The 12,304-nt window shown below is 34.8% G+C and overlaps 1 protein-coding gene across 1 annotated transcript in view; it reads right to left on the minus strand.

The window, feature by feature from the left end:
* Positions 1-11,294, minus strand: part of ELF1 (E74 like ETS transcription factor 1) — a 92,117-nt gene extending 80,823 nt beyond the window's left edge. Inside the window, 1 exon segment of the mRNA XM_028526511.2 lies at positions 10,990-11,294. The gene's annotated coding sequence lies outside the window, so the exon portion shown is untranslated.
* Between the last annotated feature and the right edge of the window lie 1,010 nt (positions 11,295-12,304).

Consider the following 12,304-nt stretch of genomic DNA (forward strand, 5'->3'; position numbering starts at 1 on the left):
ATATTTTAAAAATACAAGAAACAAAGAAGGACCCAGCAATTCCATTTTTGGGTATTTATTCAAAAAAACCCAAAACACTAATTTGAAAAGTCATATGCATCCATATGCTCATTTCAGCATTATTTAAATAGCCAAAAAATGAAAGTAATCTAAGTATCCACTGATAGTTAAGTTGATCATGAAGAAATGGTACAGATATACAATGGAATATTACTCAGACACATAAAGGAATGAAACCTTGCCATCTGCAACAACATGGATTGACCCAGAGAGTATTATGCTAAGTGAAATAAGTCAGAAAAAAAAGACAAATACTACATAGTTTCACTTACATGTGGATTATAAAAAACAAAATAAATGAACAAACAAACCAGAAACAAACTCATAGAAACAGAGAACATTTTTGATGACTGCCAGATGTAAGGGATGTTCGGGGGAATGGGTGGAAAGGAGGGAAGGAATTAAGATGTTCAAATGTCCAGTTATAAAAATAGTCACAGGGATGTAAGGTATAGCATAGGTAGGAGTTCCAGCCGAGATGGAGGAGTAGGTGGATATGATTTGCTTCCTTGCACAATCTAAAGAAGTATAACAAACAACTGAAAAACAAAAAACAATCAGAACTGCCACAAAATCAAACTGTGTGGAAGTCCAACAACCAAGGAGGAGTTAAAGAAGCATTCATTCAGACTAGTAGGAGGGGTGAAGATGGGAAGCTGGGGCAGAGAGGGCATACAACACAGGGTGGTCCCACATTTGTGTGCAGATAAGCCAGGAAGAACAACTGGGGAGCGAGACAAACCCCACAGCCCAGGGTTCCACATGGGAACATAAAGCCTGAAAACCTCTGACTATAAAAACCTGTGGGGGTTGTGGAGGGAAAACCTCCCAGTTTCACAGGAGAATCCACTGGAGAGGCCTGTGGGATATAGGATGTTCACAAGCCCACCCATCCAGGAATCAGCACTGAAACAGCACAATCTGCTTGCAGGAAGTAAAGGAAGTGATAGAAAATGGGACAAGAGCTGAGTAAGCTAGCAACTGGCATTGTTCCCTCTCTGACCCCTCACCCACATATAGCACCACAATGCAGCAACCTGGATTGCCCCACCCTGGCAAACACCTAAGGCTCTGTCCCTTACTATGTAACAGGTGCACTGAGACAAAGAAATATGGCCCAAATGAAAGAAAAGATCAAAACTCCAGAAAAACAACTAAGTGACAAGGAGAGAGACAACCTATCAGATGCAGAATTCAAAACATTGGTAGTCAGGATGCTCACAGAAATGATTGAGTTCAGTTACAAAATGAAGGAAAAAATTAAGGCTATACAAAGTGAAATAAAAAATATATACAGGGAACAACAGTGATGGGAAGGAAACTGGGACTCAAATCAATGATTTGAAACAAAAGGAAGAAATAAATATCCAATCAGAACAGAATAAAGAAACAAGAATTCAAAAAAATGAGGAGAGGCTTTGAAACCTCCGGGACAACTTTCAATGTTCCAACATCTGAATCATAGGGGTGCCAGAAGGGAAAAAGAACAGCAAGAAACTGAAAACTTATTTGAACAAATAATGAAGGAGAACTTCCCCAATCTGGACTTCCAAGAAGTCCAGGAAGCTCAGAGAGTCCCACAGAAGTTGGACCCAAGGAAGCACACACCAAGGTACATCATATTTACATCATCCAAGATTAAAGAGAAGGAGAGAATCTTAAAAGCAGCAAGAGGAAAGGAGACAGTTATCTTCCAAAGAGTTCCCATAAGACTGTCAGCTGATTTCTCAAAAGAAATCCTACAGGCAAGAAGGGGCTGGAAAGAAGTATTTGAAGTCATGAAAGGCAAGGACCTACATCCAAGATTACTCTATCCAGCAAAGCTATCATTTAGAATGGAAGGGCAGATACAGTGCTTCCCAGATAAGGTCAAGTTCAAGGAGTTCATCATCACCAAGCCCTTATTATATGAAATGTTAAAGGGACTTATCTAAGAAAAAGAAGATCAAAAATACAAAGAGTAAAATGACAACAAACTCATAACTGTCAACAACTGAATCTAAAAAAACAACGAACTAAGCAAACAACTAGAACAGGAACAGAATCACAGAAATGGAGATCACATGGAGAGTTTTCAACAGGGAAGGGGCTGGGGGAATGGGGGAAAAGGTGCAGAGAATAAAAAACATAAATGGTAGGTACAGAATAGACAAGGGGAGGTTAAGAATAGTATATGAAATGGAGAAGCCAAAGAACTTATATATATAACCCATGGACATGAACTAAGGTTGGAGAGAATGCTAAAGGGAAGGGGGTACAGGGTGGAGAGGGAAAAAGGGGAGAAAAAAGTGGGACAACTGTAATAGCATAATCAATAAAATATACTTAAAAATAATGTACAGTATAGGTAATATAATCAATAATATTGCAATAACTACATATGGTGGCAGATGGGTACTAGCCTTATTGGGGTGATCACTTCATAAGTTATATAAATGTCTAACCACTATGTTGTATACCCAAAGCTAATACAATATGTCAATTGTAACTGAAAAATAAAAAATAATTTAAAAAGTAGGATGTATAAAGCAGCCTATTTGCAGTGTTGCCTCTCAAAAACAAACAAACAAACAAACAAACAAACAAAATGCTGCCTTTCTTCAGAAGATACTTCATTTCAGAGATGCCATGTATGGAGATCTTAACAAGAAACCTGGGGGGCCTAACCCCAACAACCTCTTTCTAAGTTTCCTAAAGGGCACAGGCTCTATCATCACCACTGACACAGTGATGGTTTCATCAGCATGAGAATATTCTAAATTGCTGTAAGAAAATCTCTGGCTAAATTTGTTTTAAAACTCACTTCTTTAATTCACTCTGAAGCTAAATCATACACAGCAACGGAAAGTTCTCAAATTAAGGCTCTGGCTGGATAACTCGGTTAGCTGGAATACTGTCCTTATATGCCAAGGTTGTGGGTTCAATCCCTGGTCAAGGAACATGTAAGAATCAACCAAAGAATGCATGAATAAGTGGAACAACAAATCGATGTTTCTCTCTATGTTCCCCCCTCTCTCTAAAATCAATAATAAAATTTTAAGGAAGAAAAAGTTCTCCCAATTAAAAAGAATACAATAGGAGGAATGTGTAAATCAGAAAATGCCTAATGAGCCCTGACTGCTGAAAAGTCTAATAAGGAAGCAAGATAAAACACTGGTTACGTCAATAAATCCAATTAGTCTAATGGGGTATTAGCCACTTAAATTTATCAATATCAATCAATATATCAATTGTTTTATGATTTTTTTTGTTCTCAAATGTGTTTCTGAATGTTTGAATGGGGGATGATTCTAAAGACTAAACTAAATTATTTCTAGCAAACTATAGCTCCAACTTGTTAATAAATCTCAACCGGAGTTTACCCATCAGAAGTATGCCTAGAGCCATCTCATTAGTTATACGGGATAGACACACAGTCTTACATAACTTAGTTTTGAATCTACTGAATACATTTCACTGAAATAGTGAGCTAACATTTTTCACTGATATAGAGCCTATTCACCATTTTTCAAATCAACTTCATCAAATTAAACATTTCTCAGTTATTTACAAATGTGGGACAAAAATAAACTAACGTTTATATAGCAAAATTTATTATGAAATAGTTCAACCAAAGAGAGAGTATGTTCTCATACCTATCACCCAGCTTTACATTAATATTTTACCATATTTTGTTTCAGATTCTTAAGGAAAAAAAGTTATATATAGTTAAAGCCTCCTATATATCCCTCTGCAATCTCATTTTATCCCTCCTTTATTCTAAAATTGATGTTGCCCTTGTCTGTCCATATTTTTATACCTTTAATATATATGTGTCAATAACAGTATTGTTTTATGTACATAACTTGAACTATATTGTATCTATTTTTTATTGTTTTCATTAAAAATTGTGTTTGAAATAACTGAGTCATAGTTAAAAAGTGACACTCTAAACTGTTTAGTAGTCAAATATATTTATGTCTCCAACTTAATGTGAAATGCATCAATTGCCTATCTGTTTACAGCTCTGGAGGATTTTACCCCTCTGGACCATATACCATAGTAAAAGATGAGTGGGTAAAAAGGCATCAATAGCAGGCATCTGTTCCTAGGAAAGACAACGAAGAACTCTAAATCAACAATCCCCAACCTTTTTAACACCAGGGACTGGTTTCATGAAGACAATTTTTCCATAGACCAGGGTGGAGGGGGTGGTTTCGGGATGACTGAAGCACATTATATTTAAGTTCACCTCCTTCTGGGTGACCTGGTTAACCTCTGTGGCCCAGAGGTTAGGGAAATCTGCTCTAAATCATCTAACACTACCCATTCTCTCCATACTCTTTGTAAACTCTTCACATACCTCAATGTGATGACACTGCTCTAGAGAACTCTCACACTTAAGTTCCAGTAACAAACCAAGCACAGGAATGTTCTCAAACTGGAAACAATCTAATACCATCAACAAGCCATAATAAATACACTTTGGTATAGGTGGACAATGGAACACAACACTGCAATTAAAATAAATATCACAATGTTGAATGAAAGAAGCAAGTTACTATAGAATATATATAGTATGACTGCACTTAAATAAAGTTCAAAGGGGTAAAACTAAAATGAAAAGCTTATCACAAAAGCCAAGACAGTAGTTATTTTTAAGAATAAACAAACATGAGCAGGACTGGGGACTTCTCATTAATGTAATGAGCATGCTATATTTCTTAACCTAGGTTGTTGTGACATGGGTTAAACACATTAAACACTTTATAATTATATTTAAACTATACATGTTTTATATGTTTTCCTACATGTACATTTTCAGTTTTAAAGAAAAAAAGGATAATGAATTGTCCCATTATAATACTAAGCACCCATTTTGATAAAAATAACATGCACATAAACTAACAATTATAATTAATTAATTTAGAAATAGGGTAAAGGAGGGAGAAAGAAAGGGAGAGAAACATCAACGTGTGGTTGCCTCTCATGCGCCCTTCACCAGGGACCTGACCCATAACCCATTCATGTGCCCTTACTGGGAATTGAAACCAGTGACCTTTTGGTTCACAAATCCACACTCAATCCACTGAGCCACACCAGTAAGGGCTAAATTAACAATTATTAAGTCAACACCTCATTTTTATAGTTTTACTATAAAAATTTTTTAAAGATTCTATTTATTCATTTCTAGAGAGAGGGGAAGGGAAAGAGAAAGAGGGAGAGAAATATCAACACACATGAGAAACATCGATCGGTTGCCTCATGCATGCCCACAACCGGGGACCTAGCCAGCAACCCAGGCAAGTGCCATGACTGGAAATCAAACCAGTGACCTTTCAGTTCGCAGGATGGTATTCAACCCACTGAGCCACACCAGCCAGAACTTATTATAAAATTTTTGGTTTCATTGTTATAACACTGTTTTCTAAAACAAAGGAATAATGATGGGGGCAAAGGGGGAAAAATTGGGACAACTGAAATGGCATAATCAATAAAATGTGTTTTTAAAAAAACTGTGCCATTCAACTTTACACAAACACTATGACTGTAATATGATAAGGCATCTATCATATAGATAATGAACTTCAGATGGCTTTACATCATGCAAGATCATACTGGTTCCTGCTACACAGAAGAACTTCGAATATATAGGACAGAAGACAGGACGAGGATAGATCCAAGAAAACACAAATTTTATAAAATGAAAGAAGTACTCTAAATTTGCCTCTGGGCAGCAGGACTGAGAATGGGACTGGGTAGAGGAGGAATGTTGCTGATTTTCCCTATAGCCTCTTCTATTCTATTAGATTTTAAGCAATGTACATATATCACTTTGACAATTTTTTAAATCCTCACCTGAGGGTATGTTCATTGATTCTAGAGAGAGAAAAAGAAAGAAACATTGATTGGCCACCCTCCACACAAACCATGGCCAGGGATCAAACCCACAACCAAGAATTGAACCCACAACCAAGGTATGTGTCCTGACCCAGAATTGAAGCTCCAGCCTTTTGGTGTATGGAAAGAGGCTCCAACCCACTGAACCACCTGGCCAGGGCACTTTGAAAACTTTGTTTCAAAGTTTTAAAACTTTGAAAAACTTGTTAAATCAATCTTCATACAAACTCTAAAAGGATTTTCTTTTTTTTTTTCATGCTAACAATCAATCTCAGGCTACAAAATATGGAGTTAAGAAAGAGTTTAACAAGCTCTCTTCCCCCTCAGCAATTAAAGGACAAATGGAAAAAGGGTTCTGAAGTGAAATGAATAAAAGTGAAAATGAAAGTTTAGGAAAAATTTTCTGATGATGAATATGATATTAATTCAGGTATTAAAACTGGAAGAGAGGGAATTAAAATGTTTCTGCACAGAAATTTGTACAACCAAATTTCAGCTGCATAATTTCTCCCTCTCTGCCAACAAAACAAATAGCACGAGTTATTTTTTCCATAAAAAGTGGGATGTATAGACATTTGTAGTACAGATCAACAGTCATTTTTAATATAGTATACAGACTACTGAATAAGACACAAAGATAAAAGTGACACAAAAAATTTTCTCTTTAGTAGGTTCTCCATACTAAAGGGAGAAAAAGATTGCTCCAATAGCTGAAAATTGTTTTAACCATTTGAGTTGACCCGGTGGCATTACTAATTTAATATTCATCATTTATATGAAGCAAAAGAGCAAAATAATCTGGTGGAAATATAACTGATGAAAGCAATACTTATTTTCAGACCATTCAACTGATGGGACTCTTCTTCCCATCTATTCAAGAGTCTATGAACATCTATGTCTCATTAGATGGGATGTAATGCAAGACAAAATCCATAAATATACAATCAGTGATGTAATTAAATGTCGAAAGAAACCTCAAAAATTATATCCAAGCATCACATTGGGAAAAATATTGGTCCCTCAAAGACTCAAACAATTACAAATAATAATAGTGTATTTTCCCAGAGAGGTTTTCAAAGACTGTAAATGCTATCATAAATCAGGAAGGGAATATGTTTTTTCCTAGAACCTCAGGGATAAGGGAACAGAGAGAGAGACACCATAAAGCACCAAATAGAACTTACAGGAAAATAAACTAACATTGGGAGAGCAATGGTTCACTGAGAGATACAGAGCGGGCCAATTACACTGGAAAAATAAAAATAATTAGTTTCATTATATATTGTGGTCAATATGGCAGTGGGTTGGGGAGTCGAAGGGGGAAAGCAGAATTAGAGAAGAGGAAAGAAGGAAAGCCACAAAGTTGAAAGATACAGCCCAGCAAAAAATGGAAGAGAATGGGACAATAGATAGGGAGAGGAGGATAAATTAAGTCCTAATATTGATAATAAACTACTGCAGTCACTTTTCTTACTTACTATGGGCTGTGGGCTTCAATTACAGGGTGGGCAAAAGTAGATTTACAGTTGTTCATATGGAAAAATATATACTACAGGACTAAATAATAATACAAGTATAAACTCTGTTATTCGAACTCACAACTATAAACCTACTTTTGCCCACTCCTATATTGTTGCTTAAAAATTCATACATTATAATGCTAAATAACTGATTAATCGCTCCTCCTAAATCTGTCAAATCTTTTTCTGAAAGTGTGGTGTATAAGCACCTATATCACAAACATCTTACTAACAATGCAGATTGAAAAATCAAATGTTAGGTCTAATGAATCAGAATTTCCTGGGTTGAAGCCAGTTGATTTTTACACCAAAGCCTGGAAATTATTGCTTTAAAATGTATACTACCAGGTAGGTGTTATTTTTTTCTTTGAATGGTTACAATGAGGAGACACCAGACAAGAGATTAAGCTGAGGACCACATACCTTTTAAAGATTTGCCACTCCTAACAATATAGCAGGACCTGCCTAACTGAGTAGTCAAGGGTTTAATGCAACAAATAATAGTCGACTCATATATATTTTGTAGTTTGTCAAAGGTTGAAAAAGAGAAATAGAAGAAAACATCTCTAATCTCAAGAGCTTAATGTTCTTTTCCTTGTTGATGAAGACAATCTTCTTAACGTAGGCAAATGCACATTCGTCTATACTCGTAATTCCTAAAGATCCATAAACTTTTCTGTTTTAAGTCTCAATCATAATTCACCTCTAGGCAGTCTGAACCTGAATTTAACTTCTTAGTGGTTTGGTTCCATTCTTTACTTACTTCACCTATGTTATCAAGCTGTTTTTCCCAGTAAGAATCTAAGTTTGTAAGGATAGAACCCAATGTTTTCTATTTTCTAGCTTTTTGTTCCCCGTTTGTTGCTTAAAACAATGATAACTACGTTGTGGAAAATCTGATACTGAACTGGAATAGGAGTCTCAGAAATTTAGGCGATTCCACAGTCATATGCAAAGTAATTTTTTAAAAATCCAAATTTCAGACCCAAAGAAAGGAAGATCTAAAATAAATGTCAATCACCCCAATAAAACAAGAAAAATTAATAAACAAAGATTTTGTATTTCTCAGAAGATCCTAAAAGTGCCCAGTAGGTAAACTCTCAAAAAAAGAGAAAAGATATGACAGAATGAGATTACTAGTTATGCGGAAGTTAAATTCAAGCTATTATGTTATAGCTTAGAAACATCCATATTTTGTATATTCACATCCAAAGTTTTATACATACCCCACCATATACACACTGTAATACAACGAGGCATCATATTAAACAGTATTTGCCCTCCTAAAAGAATGAGGTAAAATTAAAGCAAAAATAAACCTGTCTTTTTATTTACACACTTAAAGTAAATTCCCAATTTGTTATATTTTCACCTTTGCTAGGCCCATCATAAACAAGCAATGTCAAAAACGATGCTTCAACTATGAAAAACTTCTAACAGGGTAAAAAACTGTTGTAGAAATTTTTAAAAATGTATCATCTCTCTGAGGAAAAAGAAAACTAAATTGAACACATTTTTAAAATCCTTGGTTAATTCATTTGGTTGTATGTTATCACCAAAATTATCAGCAAGCAATTTAGCTAAGGTTTTATTTACTCTTAAGTAAATACAGACCCTTTCAAACAAAGCATCACTTGTTGGAGTGGACTAGCATGAGTAGCTCCAGGCTGGAAGCCCTGCCATTAAGCAAGGCACAACCTTGAGCAAGTCACAGGACCTTTGGGGGCTCTTCCTTCATTTATAAAAGTGAAGCAGTCTTTTTAGTGCTAAAGTTGTGTAAATTGGTAATTCTAAGTTTAAGTCTGATGACTCAGTTTAAACTTAAATCCAACCTTATCAAAGGAGAAGAGTGGGAAGGAGACTACCTAGTAAGTCTTAAAGGCCTTTCCTTTCTTCTGTGCTTTCTTTTCCCTCCCTTCTCCTTGAAGCCCCACCTCAGTCTTCTCCACATAAAAAGAAACTAAAACATATGAGTACTATATTTTATTTAAACTCTACTAGTATCTTGATTTTAGGAAACTAAATTCTTCTACTCTCTTTAATAAATAAAATCTTAATTATTTGCTTATGTGTGTGCCCCTTGATTTTTCTCATATGGGTCCCTTGCTTTTAAAAACTCAAAAAAAATTTTTAAGGCACAAAAGTTTCATTAGATTTTTCATGCAGATCAGATTAGAAGTAAATATAGCCTTTGCTTACTCAAAGGCTGAACAAATTGGCAATACTGAAACAAAGATGATAGCTAATGGCTAAGAGTAAAATGTCTGCTGTGCATATCTTATAAGACCACAAAGTTGATCTGTTAATATCAACAATCCTTTCAAAATATTAAAGAAATAATAATTGACTGGCTTTCTATCTTCCCTTTCGTTCTGGCAGGCCTTCAAGCACTTAGAAAGTGAGTAACAGCAAATTCCTGAAGAGCTGGCTAAATATCATCATAGTCAATAATAAATGACTTGGGAAGTTTTATTTATAAAAACTTTATTCATAATCACTACATATTCTAATTTTACTTTCAAATTTTGGTTCCATAAATAATTTTCATAACTAAAATACTACTATATCCAGCTTCTCAGAGTACCTAGAACTTCAAAGCACACCAGAATGTACAATTGCCAAAGTCTCATAATTTCAATGATAAATATTTCAGGAAAAGACTGGACAGTGTTTTCTATTATAAAAGGTATTACTTGTTAAAATACAAAACAAGCACATGTTAAAATACAAAATGAGCACATATTAAGAACAGAAAAAAAGGCCAATACTCTTTACTTTTTTTTTTTTTTTACACAAAATGAAATACTGTTTTCTCTTAGAATCTAGTTATGCTTCTAAGGCTGTTACTCAGAACAAGTTTTCAGTGTGAATTATAGAACTTTATTATTTTTTTCTAAAAGTAAATGAATCATTCTAGTCTTTCTTCCTCTTTATGTCACTTTTACTTGTTATCTAAATAAGCCTTCATTTTACTTAAACTTCCATTTCAAAATTCAATGTTCAGTATCATTTCATTAACTTAAGAGAAAGAAAAAAAGGATAGAACAGTCAAGGAGCAACACCTATAACTGAGTTGTCCCAAAACCTCCCCTAAACTAAAATGCCAAAACGAAACCATTGCTTCTGAATTTTTTTCTTAACATGAATATCACACATGAATAGTACAGTTTATTGAACTGTAACTTCTGGCTACCCTGAAAATACAATTACGTTTTTTTAATTAAAACTTGACTCAGTTTGCCTTGCAATATAAAAAAAGAAAGAAAAATTTCCTTTATTCCCAAGTCACTCAGGAAAAAAAACATTACACAAAACATAAAAAATGCTTTACCAAGAAGATCTAAAACTTTCCAGTATTTGAATGCTTTGTTTTCCCTAGTAGTTAAAAAGTACAGTCAGGCATGTGACTGACTACATTTTCTCAGAGTTAGAGAACACATTCAGCCATGTTCTTCGACAGGTAAGAACCACCCTCCATTCACCAGCTCAGGAAACAGCCAGAAGCAAACACCCAAAATCGTAACATTACCTTCAAATATTCTCATTATCTTTAAATATTGTCCTTTGGGCTTGAAAATAAAAAAGCAATCCGGCAAGTTTTATGCTGTTAAAATGGCTCCTGTAGATTGGGGAAGTGGTGTCTGTGCTTCAGCTTATGAGTCATACATGAAACTAAGTGTTTCTAAGGGAGGCACGCCCATGTTGCTGTGGACCCAATTATTCTGCTAGGTCAAACATGCAAATCTACAGGTAAAAACCGGGAGAGGTATAGAAAAAGGAGCAAGGTAGAGCCTAGGAGCAAGATTTACCTTGATTAAACCATTACTCAGCTCATATTAATTACCATATTAAAATTAATAATAAAATATAATCAGAATCTACAAGAAGGCAAAATTAAAAACTGTATGTTGTATTTTTTAAATCTTAATTTTTAAAAGTAATTTTAATGTATCAAGTAAATAAAACAAAGGGAAAAAGCATGGGAGAGAATGGAAGGAAGATAGCAAACTTTCTAGCTTTTAATGTAAGTAACAATGAACTGGTGAATTTAACCTGGCTACTCATTAACCTTTATATGAAAGGGGTATATTACTATGTACTCTGGAACAGCTAGCAAACTGCAATATCAGATGCAGATTTATAAGTACACTAAATAGATATCCACTAGAAAATTCAAAGTTCAGTGGAAAAATAAGTGAGAATTAATCTGGTTTATACTAAAAAATAATACCAAACTTGGGGTTAGAAAGGAACTAAAGTTTAATGTAACAAAATTATTTTAAACAGAACTGCAAGCTTGTTAAAACCCTATTTTAAAATAATTATAAATGCAATCATGGTTCATAGCTCTACTACTTCCAAGACATGGCCACAATTTTCTATACCTTACAAACATAAATGAAAGCTTACTATGTGTTGGACTGTACCATACACATCTAGCCTAAGGGTGCCAACAAAAGGTGTGGCCAGTGAAGTTTTGCTCTCTAAGCCACCATATATCTGATAAGGTACCCATGCAGCTGAAACATTACCACATTACTTACCCTACCCCCATGTGTGAATATCTATTAGTTTATCCTAAGAGCTTAAAGTGATCAAAATAGCTTGAAAACTAATGCCTTCCAAAAGCACTTTAAATGATGAAGTGCAAGTCACTAGCTAGCCTTCATCCTAATATTTTATAAAAAGTAAGTGGAACTTGGCTAGATGTTCTCCCCTTAGTTAATTACTTGGAAATAATTATTCTGCCTTACAAGACGCACAGCTGGGAGGACAAGCTGTCACTGACTTAGGAACTGTACAAACTGCTACAAAATGTAATGACAATAAACCAAGTTGCTGCC

The sequence above is a fragment of the Phyllostomus discolor genome, chromosome 11, assembly GCF_004126475.2.
Source record: "Phyllostomus discolor isolate MPI-MPIP mPhyDis1 chromosome 11, mPhyDis1.pri.v3, whole genome shotgun sequence".
NCBI classification, from domain to species: Eukaryota; Metazoa; Chordata; class Mammalia; order Chiroptera; family Phyllostomidae; genus Phyllostomus; species Phyllostomus discolor.